The sequence below is a fragment of the Phyllostomus hastatus genome, unplaced genomic scaffold, assembly GCF_019186645.2.
Source record: "Phyllostomus hastatus isolate PE091 unplaced genomic scaffold, TTU_PhHast_1.1 phas_contig_86, whole genome shotgun sequence".
Taxonomy (NCBI): domain Eukaryota; kingdom Metazoa; phylum Chordata; class Mammalia; order Chiroptera; family Phyllostomidae; genus Phyllostomus; species Phyllostomus hastatus.
In genome coordinates this window covers 88,336,861-88,345,250 of record NW_025333977.1, presented here as the reverse complement: position 1 = coordinate 88,345,250, position 8,390 = coordinate 88,336,861, and the positions used below count along the sequence as shown (strand labels likewise).

Below are 8,390 nucleotides of genomic sequence, written 5' to 3'. Positions count from 1 at the left end.
TCCATTTGTTTGTGTCTTCCTTGATTTCTTTCCTTGGTGTTATGTAGTTTTCTGAATACAGGTATTTTACCTCTTTGGTTAAGTTTATTCCTAGGTATTTTATTTTTCTTTTTGCTATTTCAAATGGGATTTTTTTTCTTGATTTCTGCTTCTGCTGTTTCATTGTTGGTGTAAAGAAATGCCTTTGATTTCTGGATATTGACTTTGTATCCTGCTGTTTTGCCAAATTCATTTACTAGGTCAAGCAGTTTTTTGGTGGAGCCAATAGGATTTTCTATGTACACTATCATGTCATCTGCAAACAGTGACAGTTTTGTTTCCTCCTTTCTGATTGGGATTCCTTTTATATCTTCTTCTTGTCTGATCGCTGTGGCTAAAAGATCCAGTACTATATTGAATAGAAGTGGTGAAAGTGGACAGCCTTGTCTTGTTCCTGATCTTAGTGGAAAAGATTTTAATTTTTGCCCATTGAGTATGATGTTGGCTGTAGGTCTCTCATATGTGGCCTTTATTATGTTGAAGAATGCTCCCTCTATTCCCACTTTGCAGAGTGTTTTTATAATAAATGGGTCTGTACCTTATCAAATGCTTTTTCTGCATCTATTGATATGATCATGTGGTTTTTGTCTTTGCTTTTGTTTATGTGATGTATTACATTTACTGATTTGCGAATATTGTATCATCCTTGCATCCCTGGAATGAATCCCACTTGGTCATGGTGTATGATCTTTTTAATGTATTGTTGGATGCGGTTTGCCAGTATTTTTTTGAGGATTTTAGTGTCAATGTTCATCAGCAATATTGACCTGAAGTTTTCTTTCTTTGTTGTGTCTTTATCTGGTTTTGGAATTAGGATGATGTTGGCCTCATAAAAAGTTTGGGAGTCTTCCATCTTTTTGGATTTTCTGGAATAGTCTGTGAAAGACAGGGGTTAGCTCTTCCTTAAATGCTTTGTAGAATTCCCCTGTGAAACCCTCTGGTCCAGGGCTTTTGTGTGTTGGGAGTTTTTTGATTACTGCTTCAATTTCTTTTGCTGTTTTTGGTCTGTTCAGGCTTTCTGCTTCTTTTTCATTGAGTTTTGGAAGATTATATTTTTCTAGAAATTTGTCCATTTCACCTAGGTTTTCAAATTTCTTGGCATACAGTTCTTCATAGTAATTTCTTACAATCCTTTGTATTTCTGTGGTATCGGTTGTACTCTCTCCTCTTTCATTTCTGATTGTGTTTATTTGGGTCTTCTATCTTTTTTTTCTTGATGAGTCTGCTTAAAGGCTTGTCTATTTTGTTTATCTTTTCAAAGAACCAGCTCTTGGATTCATTGATCCTTAGAATTGTGCTTTTAGTCTCTATGTCATTTAATTCTACTCTGATCTTGGTTATTTCCTTCCTTCTGCTTGCTCTAGGCTGTCTTTTTTGTTGTTACTTGATTTCTTGTAAACTTAAGGTTAGGTTGTGTTTTTTTTAAAAATATTTCTATCTTTTTTAGGTAGGCCTATATTGCTATGAACTTCCCTCTCAGGACTGCCTTGGCTGTGCCCCATAAGTTTTGGGTTGTGAGTTCATTTTCATTTGCTTACAGAAACCTTTTGATTTCTTCCCCAATTTCATTCTTGACCCATTCATTGTTTAATAGCATGCTATTTAATCTCCATGATTTTGAGTGTTTTGGGTTTTTTTTTCCCTTGGGGTTGGTTTCTAGCTTCAGACCCTTGTGATCCGAGAAAATGCTTGGTATGATTTCAATTTTCTTGAAATTGTTGAGGCTTGTTTTGTGTCCTATCATGTGGTCAATCTTTGAAAATGTTCTGAGTACATTTGAAAAGAATGTCTTTAGCTTCTTTGGGATGGAGGGCTCTATATAAATCAGTTAAGTCCATTTCATCTAGGGTATTGTTCAATGCACAATATCTTTGTTGATATTTTGTTTGAAAGATCTGTCCATTTTTGATAGTGGGGTGTTAAAAACCCCCACTATAATTGTGTTGCTGTCAATATCTTTCTTAAAATCCTCTAAGTTTTTTTTTATGTATTTGGGTGCTCCTATGTTGGGTGCATATATATTTACAATATTTATGTCTTCTTGATGGATTCTTCCCTTGAGTATTATGAAGTGACTTTCTGGATCTCTCTTTATGTCCCTTTTTTGGAAGTCTATTTTGTCTGATATGAGTATTGCTACCCTGGCTTTTTTTTTCCTCTCCATTTGCTTGGAAAATTTGTTTCCAGCCCTTCACTTTCAGCATGTGCAGGTCTTTTATCCTGAGGTGGGTCTCTTGTAGACAGCATATGTGTGGGTCATGTTTTCTTATCCATTCAGCTATTCTATGTCTTTTGATTGGAGCCTTTAATGCATTTACATTTAAGGTTATTATTGATAGGCACTTATTCATTGCCATTTATGTAAGTGTGTCCCTCTCTCTCTCTTTTTTCCTTCCTTTCCTTAAAGCAGTCCCTTTAGCATCTCTTGCAGAGCTGGTTTGGTGGAGGTGTATTCTTTTAGACATCTTTTGTCTGGGAAGCTCCTTATTTGGCCTTCTATCTTGATTGGTAGCCTTGCTGGGTAAAGTAGCCTTGGTTGCAGATCTTTGGTCCTCCTTACTTGGAATATTTCTTGCCATTCTCTTCTGGCTTGGAGTGTTTCCTTTGAGAAGTCAGCTGTTAGCCTCATGTGGTGGGTTCCCTTGTATGTTACTTCCTGTCTCTCCCGTGCTGCTTTTAAGATTCTCTCTTTGTCTTGAAATTTTGCCATTTTAATTATGATGTGTCTTGAGGTGGGCCTCTTTGGGTTCCTCTTGATTGGGACTCTCTGTGTTTCCTGGATTTGTGTGACTTTTCCTCTCATCAAATTAGGGAATTTTTCCATCATTACTTTTTCAAATAGGTTTTCTATCTCTTGCTCTTCTTCTTCTCTTTCTGGTATCCCTATTATATGGATATTATTGCGTTTCATATTGTCTTGCATTTCTCTTAATCCCTCTTCATTCTTTCTGAGCCTCTTTTCCTTTTCTTGCTTTTTCTAGGTGTTTTTTTCTACTTTGTCCTCCAATTCACTAATCCAGTCTTCTGCTTCATCAATCCTGCTTTTCATTCCTTCTACTGTGTTCTTCAGTTCAGAAATTGTATTCTTTATTTCCTCTTGGCCCTTGTTGAGAGTTTCTATTTCCTTTTTCATGTTGATATAGTTTGCAGTGAGATCGTTGTAGGTTCCCTGTAGTTTCTGGTAACTCATTGTGAGTTCATTGAACTTCCTGACAATCATTGTTTTGAACTCAATATCTGATAGTTGAGTTGCCTCTATTTCTTTTAGCATTCTTTCTGAGGCTTTCTCCTTTCCCTTCATTTGGGGATTGTTTCTTTGTTTTCTCATTGTTCGTGAGACTCTTCTTGTTAGCCTCTGTTTCTTAAATTGATCTGTTCTGATTCCCTGTGATTATGGTGTGAACTTCTGTGGTAGAGTACCTGTGAGATTCAGTGGTGCAGTCTCCTTCGTGTATCCTGGTGTTCACAGCTTCCCCCTACTCATTTTTGTGATCAGTTGGAGGAGTAAGGCAAAATGGTTTAAGACAGCAAGACAGTATTCTATGATATTTACAGTAGCAGCCAGTAGAGAAGAGATGGGAGATCTTTTGTCTATGTATAGTGTTAACTGTGATCTTCCACCGCACTAGCCATGTTTTAGAAAGGATGGAAAGAAGATAAGACTCTTATTGGAGACAGAAGGATTGTTAGTTGGATCTAGAAAGCTGTGAGGCTGTGGGAGGTCAGATTCTGAGGTAGGGTGGGAATAAAGATTAGTAAATAGGAGTAGTGTGTAAAAGAATAGAGACAACCCCCGCAATAATATAGTTCAGGAAATTGCGAAGTGGGCTGAGATCAGGGAGGGGTGTTGTGTAGTATTTACAACTGTATGAACTAGGTCTTATTTACAGTAATATTAAAGCAACAATCATGTGGCAGAATCTATGAGATATAGATAACAAGAATAAGGAGTATAGAACCTTGAGAGGTGTATTAATGGAACACAAATGAAGGACAGTAAATTTTCAACACACTGTGAATGAGATTACAGGGGGAACCTATCAAAGGACAGTATAACCAGCCAAGCAAAGAAGATTATACAGAAATAAAAAGAATACCAAAATAGTATTAAAATAAAAATGTCAGAAAAGTGAGAAAAAGATAATACAAATTTGCAGTAACTTGCAGGCTCAAAAAAGGGGGGGAAAGCAGAAGATGGAGTGCAAGAGAGATAAATTTGGAGTGCAAGGAATAATACTAGGATGAAAGGAAGAGAAACAAAAGGAACTGAGAGATATAAAAATAAGAAGAATTAAAAAATAAAAAGTCACTTAAAAAACAAGATAAAATCAAACAATCAAACAACAACAGCCAAAAAAGCAAAAAACAAAAAACCCTCTTGTTGGTTTCTAACTGGCCAGACCAGTTTTTCTGGTCTTGCTGGCTTCAGCAGGCTGAGGGGCATTTGGAATGCTTTTCATTTTTTCCAGTTAGAACTCAGTCACTCTCTCCCCTATTGTCCCCAGGGCTAGCAGCACACTCTCCCCAGAGCCGATCCAATGTCTTCCCACAGGACCCTGGGTGCGGGCATGGGCATTCCCAAGCACGTTCTCCGGAGCTCACTGCCTCAGTCTCCTGGGCTCGGGCCCCGCAGAGCTCCTGCGTCTTTTCCAGGTTCACAATGCAAGCTCCATGGATCGCCCCTTCCCCCAAATTTCACCACGGCAGGCTCTATGTTCTTGGGAAGCACCTGAGTCTTTTCTGGATTCATGGTACAAGCTCCAGGGATCATGAAGGGGCACGCACTTCCACCAATTTCCCCGCTGCAGGCTCCAGGAACCCCCAAATTGCCACGTCCTTTCTGGGTTCACATTGTGAGAGGTGGGAATCCCAAAGGGGTGTGCACTCCCCCAAGGTCACCACCGCAGGCTCCAGAAACTGTTGAACACCCATGCCCTTTCCTTGCCCAAGGCTGTGGGATCTGGGTCTTCCACAGAACTATACTCTCACCAGGTTGGGGGTGTCGGCCCATGGCCAGGCTGCCCTTGGTTGCACAGACTGGGGGCACCCACCCTTCCCAGGGCTATGTGTGGGTGCTTGCAGCCCTTGTGTGACTGTCTCCCAATCTAACTCCCCTCTCTGTGCCTTCAAGCAACAAGGCCTCCCCCAGTGCTTACCAATCCTTATTGTTCGGGGAGGGAGCCAAGATTCCATTCTCCTGGATGCCCTGAGGCAGACCCGGGGTGCCCTGCCTGTGGGCTGCAACCTCCCTGGTCCCCGAGCTGATCCCTGGGTCCTTATTATCCTGAAGCAGTCTCCTTACTGTCTGGTTTTTCAATGTCCGCTATAATTTTTGATGTCCTGTTTTCATGAATGTTGTGATAACCCAGGCCCCTTGCTCTGTTCCTCCCTCGATCTCCATTTCTGTGATTCTGTTCCTGTTCTAGTTAGTTGCTTAGTTTTTGTTTTTTAGGTTCAGTTGTTGATAGCTGTGAGTTTGTTGTCATTTTATTGTTCATAGTTTTTTATCTTTTTGTTCTTAGAAATGTACTGTATCACAAGTTTAATGAGCCAAAATGCTCATCATTGTACTATTTTTTAGCAAAAATTTAAAACATTCTAAATGTTCATAATTAACTAAAAAGTTAACTAAATCATGGTTCATCCATATAATAAGATATTTGCCATCATTAATAGAGTGAAAAGGCTAACAAAATAAAGTGCATCTGTTAAAACAGCAAACCATAGTCATTCAAACAAAATTAACATTTATTATCTCACTTAACAAGAATTTGCAAGGTCAAGAAAAAGGGTTTGTTAAACTCTAGCAAAGACTGCTTGCTTTAATTCATTATTTATTCTCCCTTTTTCTCAGAAGGAGAACTCATTTTTAGATGTCTATATAGCCATTCAGAAACTTACCACTTTTCCCAGACTCTGTATGTACTAGATACAAGTCAATGTGATAAAAACTGAGGTGTATTATACAACTTCCAAAAAGTTTCATTAAAGGAGGGATAGGGGGAGTACATCTGCCTCTTGTACTTTCTCCTTTCTCTTGATTGCAGTTCACAAGTGGAAATTAAGCAGCCATCTTGAACTATCCAAAAGAATCCATGCCCCAAGTGGAAGTGCAACAAAGAGAAAAGGAATCAGGATCTTTAACACTAAGGAGCAGCACATCTGTTCTGGAACATTTACTTCTATACTTCATTTACTTGAGAGAGAAAGAAACTGTTATTAACCCACAAAAATATATAAATAAATAAAATATAAAAATAAACAAGTTAAATGAATTTTTAAAATATATTTTATTTAGCCCAACATACAATCAATATGACAATATTAATGAGGTACTTTATATTCTTTGAAATCTCATTTCTATTTCACATTTACTGAATATTCTCAATTTGGATTAGCCATATTCCAAAAGCTTAATAGTCACAGGTGGTTGTGCCATCTCTGTGGTGTTTGCTTCAGCCCTTCTCTCATTTTCTAATTCTTTTCCCTTTACCACATAGGAAAAAATACTCTGAGAATGCACTGGACAGGATTGTCAAGTCTTTGCTTAAGTGGCACTTTCTCAGTTCCACCTGATCACTCTGTAAAATTGCAACTTCCCCCATTCTAATCTCCTGTCTCCCCCTTATATTATGCTCTTTATTCCACAGCACTACAGCTTTCTAATATGCTATATTATTTATTAGTATGTTGTTTGTTATCAGTCTTTTGGCCTATAGAACATAAGAGAAGAAGAGGACATGAATATGTGTCTGTTTAGGTCATTAAGGTAACCAAGGAACTGGACCAATGCCTGACATACAGTAGGTCCTCTGACAATAGCTGATTGATGTCACAGGAATGGATAGGACTTTAAAGCTTGGAATTTTACAGATGAGGACAAACAATCTGGTCAATGGCAGACCCAGTCCTAACACCTAAATTTTAGAACCTCTCTTCTGAAGCTTTGTACACCATTCCACATGTAAAAATAAAGAAAGGTAGAAACATAATTCAGTTATTAAATATAAAGTACAATCTATGGCACTGGTGGCACAAAAATTTGTGCTGGATTATGAATACCTAGTGGGCAGACACTGTGTCTTATTTAGCTTTGAACCTTTCTTTCCACCTCACATAACTGCAAACAATATTTTAAAGAATGAGTGGTCAGTCATATCTGGTATGTGGTATAATGTGTGGTTTTCTTTTATTGAGAAGACAGTGGAAAGAAGTTGCTGTATTCACCACAGATTGTTAGCTTTTCCTCATGGCCTACAGAGGTTGGAATGAGGTTGACATATCTTCTGCAACTGATGGCAACTAGGCTCTGGAACTGAAACACTAAAATCTAAGAAAAGAGATTTTTCCAGAGGCATATTTCTACCTAGTTTCTAATTCTTAAAGATTTGTCAGGGCCACAAGTGTTACTATTTTGAATTAAATTTCATGGTTCTGTTTTTGAGAATCTGGCTTTTCAGACTAAAATCAATATGGTGATGACAAATAGTGAGGCTGACTAAAACAGCAACAAAAACTTCCCACTGTATGTACCTGTAGTAAAAGTTAGCTACTGTCATGATGTCGTTATATTCATGGGATTGTTATGTAATAAAATATAAACTTTTTTTATCACACGCTTCATTGATTTGTGTGACATCCTGCACAGGTGCCATGCTAATCTTCTCTGAATCAGTCCAATTTTTAGTATCTGGGCTGCCAAAGTGAGCACTATAAACTCTATTTTAATACTGTTCACAACATATTTAATCCTTTGATATGTCTGAGAGAATGGAGATAGTTGTTACCTTCCTTAACTGGAGAAGGAAACAGAGACAGAGAAAGACATCTGTTGGTTATTCGGTAAATTAACAGCAAGATCACAAATCCAGACCTCTGCTGTCTGAGGACCTCTAAAGAAGACTTTGAATAAGAGTCTAGTAACCTTTGCTATCTCTTTGAACTAAAGGTCATGTCCTCATTTAAAACCAACATTAGCCAGGACCCTGAGAAGTCCTATTTGCATAGGATATCTATAATCAAAAGTTTACAGAAACATACTATTGGCATCCTAGTAGCTTGCTCAGCTTGAACATATGCTATCTTATCCTTTTTTAGAATCATAAAAAACCAGTGCTGGAACTTTGGGTGCAGCTTAAAGTACAAAACTAGAACAATTAGGACCAAAACCCCTGTGATGGAATTTTAATGAGGAATTTCAATAACTTTGAAACAAATTGTGGGCATCCCACTTCTTTTTTTTTTTAATTTAAAGTTTTCTTTAAGGGACTACAGATACAAAGCTATTAAAATTAAGCCATAATTTGCAGATTAATTTGGCTGGACATATTAAAAAATCATTTGCTATTGCT

At 37.9% G+C, this 8,390-nt stretch overlaps 1 pseudogene; it reads right to left on the bottom strand.

Moving 5' to 3' along the window:
- Window positions 1–7,636: 7,636 nt before the first annotated feature.
- LOC123827598 lies at window positions 7,637–7,750 on the bottom strand (annotated as a pseudogene).
- Window positions 7,751–8,390: the final 640 nt, after the last annotated feature.